Source organism: Orycteropus afer, unplaced genomic scaffold (assembly GCF_000298275.1).
Source record: "Orycteropus afer afer isolate SDZICR_OR568_19922 unplaced genomic scaffold, OryAfe1.0 scaffold00491, whole genome shotgun sequence".
Lineage (NCBI taxonomy): Eukaryota > Metazoa > Chordata > Mammalia > Tubulidentata > Orycteropodidae > Orycteropus > Orycteropus afer.
Genome location: NW_006922078.1, coordinates 1,406,078 through 1,410,328, shown reverse-complemented (window position 1 = coordinate 1,410,328; position 4,251 = coordinate 1,406,078).

The following is a 4,251-nucleotide window of genomic DNA, read 5'->3' as shown; positions in this document are numbered from 1 at the left end:
AGTGGGTGTGGTTTGGGCTTTGCTTCTGTGAAGATTGACAGCCTTGGAGACCCTGTGGGCAGTTCCACTCTGTCCTCTAGGGGCGCTGTGGGTAGAAATCAACTCCACGGCAGTATGTCTTTTATGGCTCTTCAAAATGCCTAACGTCTCCTATCGGCATTACACCAACATGCCGAGCGTTTCATTTTTGTGTGAGACCGCAGACCCAGAAGGGACCTAGGAGCCATTGAGTGAGAATGATCCTTGACACACAGGAGGGGGAGGCTCCCATCTGAAAGCTGGGGACCCCAAGGCTCAGAGAAGTGGGTGATTTGCAGAGATCCAGCTGGTGACCTGGCTCTCCTGCCCCACCAGCTCCCAAGCATGGCCTGCAGTGTGGGGCTCCACATGGCTGCCATGCACAGCACACAGGCTCAGTGAGGGGGGGACACTCTCCAGGCCCATGGGCACCTCTGAGATTCCAAAGGGCAAGGCATTCATATCAACTGAAGCATCTGTGTGCTCGCAGAGTGGGCACAGCGTGCAGTGGAAAATTCCATGGCACCATCTTGGCATTTCACGTTGGTGAGAAGGCCAAGTGATTATTTTTATATTACAATTCCAGGGCACTGTCAGACTGATTAATAAATTCCTTGGAAACCAGTTACCCCTTAATAACTTTAATCTCCTTAGTTTGAGGCTAAGTTTCCTCTAAGCATTGGATCTTGGCTGTCTTTATGTGAGAGTCAGGTGGGATTAACATTCACCCATGTCAACAAGTGGAGTGCAACATGGCAACCGTTTCTGGTCTTTAGGAAAATGCAGCTTTCCTCCTGGGACCAAGGGGAGGTTCTCGTTAGTCACCTTTCTGTGAATGTGGGCTTGAGATGGGAGGCCACCTGGAAAGCACCATTTGGATTCTCCTGACAGGATACCCTGTTGGCCTAGCCTTCCCTCGGGCTGAGAACCACTGTTGTTGTTGTTGTTATTTGCTGTCGAGTCGGCCCCGACTCATAGCGACCCCTCCTTGGGTTTCCGAGGCAGTATCACTACGGAAGTAGGATTGCCCAACCTTCCTTCCGAGGAGTGGCTGGTGGGTTTGAACCGCCAGCCTTCTGGTTAGCAGTCAAGTGCCTTAGCCACTATGCTACCAGAGCTCCTCGGGCTGAGAACCACTAGCTGCTGAAATTGAGTGCACAATTGACCTCTGATCTTCTTGACCAACTAGGCAAAAAGGGAAAGTGGTCTCATTGATGGTTAATGATGCTGATGTGCCCCCAGCTGTGTGCCCCTGGACTCCTCTGGGCAGATGTTGCAGCAGTGCTATGATGAAGAAAGTAGCCCCGGAAACCAGAGGAGCAGAACCACGGCCTCCACCTTTGCTGGGAAACACAGGAGCCCCAAGACAGACCCGCCCCAGGCACGTCCACTGGCAGGGGCAGAACCTCAAACATTTTAAGAAGTAGAAGCCCAAGCAGCTGGCTGAAGAACAAGGACACTTGACACAAAGATGAAAATGAAGCTGAGAGGCAGGCCAGGCCTTCTGCGGGACAGGGAGTGCATGAGTGCAGGGGGAGGCAAGGAGTCTCCAGACCACAGCTAGGGGCCAGAGCAGCCCCGCTGGCAACATCAGTGCCCTGCCCTGCAGACAGGACTGAGGGGCGGGAGGGCCTGGCTTCCCCTTGCTTCTCCTCACCCTTCCTTCTCCCTCCGCCCTGAGGTCTAGGCAGCAGAGAGATTCGGCTTAGTGCCCTCTGCTGGGTGTACACCCCCCCGACCCTGGCTCTTCCTCCTCACCCTCTGTCCACACATGCCATGTCCCCGCCCGCCCATCTCCTGGGAGGTCTCTGGTCAAGGTCACGTCGGTGCACTGGGCAGCTAGATGTCCTCGCCACCCTGCGCCAGGCCCCTCAGCCTCCACTTGATGCCTCTCCCCACCCTCAGTTTCCTCCTTTGCCTGCCACGGAGAGACCCACACCCAGGCCCTAACCTTGTGCTTCAGGGCTGACCCCTCAGCTTCATCACTGAGCCCCCTCTGCTGGGGCCTCTGCTCTGACGGACTGGAGAGCCTGACATGACAGATGTTGGTGGTAGTACCGTCGCGTGGGTATCAATAGTCCAAACCCCATGTCACAGAGTGGAACTGCCCTGTAGAGTCCCCTGGGCCGTCCTGTCTGCATCCCAGAGTGGCACTGCCCCATAGCGTCCCCTGGGCTGTCCTCTCCATGTGACAGTGGCACTGCCCCGTAGCATCCCCTGGGCTGTCCTCTCTGTATGACAGAGTAGACCTGCCCCGTAGCGTCCCCTGGGCTGTGCTCTCTGTGTGACAACGTGGAACTGCCCCATAGCATCCCCTGGGCTGTCCTCTCTGTATGACAGAGTGGACCTGTCCTGTAGCGTCCCCTGGGCTGTCCTCTCTGTGTGACAGTGGCACTGCCCCGTGATGTCCCCTGGGCTGTCCTCCTTACAGGTGTAGATTGTCAGGCTTTCTCCGTGCAGCTGTGGCTGAGTTTGGACCACCGTCCTTCTGGTTAGTAGCCCAGCTCTTAACCATTGCGGCAGCAGGGCCCCTTGACGTGGGAGACGGCACACACTGTCAGGAGGGGTCTGAGCTTGGGGTGGGTGTCTCTGGGGAGCAAGGAGGGCGCAGCACAGGGAGGGGGCCGTGTGGGGGCTTGGGGAAGCTGGCAGAGGGGCTCCTGGACCCGCACCTCCGGAATCAAACCTGTTGATGTGGACTCGACCCTGACTCACCACGTCCTCAGGTGTGTCAGAGGAGAGCCGAGCCACGAGGCCCTCATGGCTGCCTCTCTGGAGGCAGGCACCTTGGGGTGGACTGCGACCTCTGAGCTCAGCGAGCAGCCCTCGTGTGGACTGTCTGCGCCACCTGGGACTCCACCCTCCAGGGGTGATGGAGACAGCCAGGGCCACCGGGGGGTTTCTGCCGGTCCGTGTGGACAGGGCTCCTTCTCCGAGTGTGATGGAACCCCGAGACCCTCCGCCTGCCCGGGGCCTAGGCCACCCGCGCAGCAGCCTGACACCCACTGCAGCCTGCCCCGCTCGGCAAAGCCTTGGCCCTGACCTTCATACCCTGGTTAGGGGCAAACGAAGTGGGTGAAATAGTGCGCTGCAGCTCGCGTTCCGATTGGCCCAGCCGTGTTCCCGCCATTAACTTTACAGCACGCCACCCGAGGACTAATTAAAACAGATGGTGGTAAAACCCAATTGGAGGCATAGAGACATTTTTACATTTAAGTTGATCAAAATTAGGTGGAACGGCATATGCTCATGGAGATTAAGAATTTTTTAACTACATATTAACGGCTTTTCGTAGCTCTCTTCCCGGTGAGCTCAGCACAATTTCCCCCTCCAACGCCGTCTGATTCCGACTGTGGCCGTCTCCTGTCGCGGGACCTCGGGCTGCTGGGTTTCGGGGTAATTCCGTGTGACATTAGAAGCGATCAGATGGCGCCAGCCCCCGACTCTTCCTGCTTGCTCCCAGCAGGAGCCCACGGTGCCGCCGTGGAGACGCGGATCACGGGCGCCCTGGGGCATTGCAGGAGGCGGCCACGGAGCCAGGCAAGTGTCCGGTTGCCATGGCGCCTGTCCTTCCGGGGGTGTCTGGGCTCAGATGCTGCCGCCCTTGTGGCTGCCCAGGCGGGGCTGCTGAGGAGGCCAGTGTGCTCCTGCCTGGCGGGCGCCATGGCCCCCAGGTGTGCGGGGCTATGTGCCCGGGGGGGGGCTGGGAGGCCTGCGGTGTGCACTGCCTGGCCAGGAGCCCTCGGGCCTGGGAGACCCTCCCACAGGCACAGCACCCAGCTGCCCGCATAGGCCCCCTTTTGCTTTTATAGACATGAAATCTACAAAAGGTAAAATTAATCTTTGTAAAAGTGAGAGTGGTGAAACGTGTATCACAAACGTTTGCCATTTGAGCCACAGTAGATAAGGGCTGGCCTGGCAACCCAGGGCTGGAGGCTGGAGCCCACCTAGAAGCACCCGGGAAGACAGGCCTGAGGGTCTGCATCTGACCCCTCACAGCCTTGGAAACCCTGTGGAGCAGCTCTCCCTGCACAGGGCGCATGGCCATGAGTGGGGATCCACTAGATTACCCAAACAGCAACAAAAACAAAGGACACCCACTGCCTTGGAGTCGATTCTGACCCACAGCGCCCCTAGAGGACAGAGTGGAACTGCCCACAGGGTCTCCAAGGCTGTCAGTCTTCACGGAAGCAAAGCCCAAACCACACCCACTGCCGTGGAGTCCATTCTGAC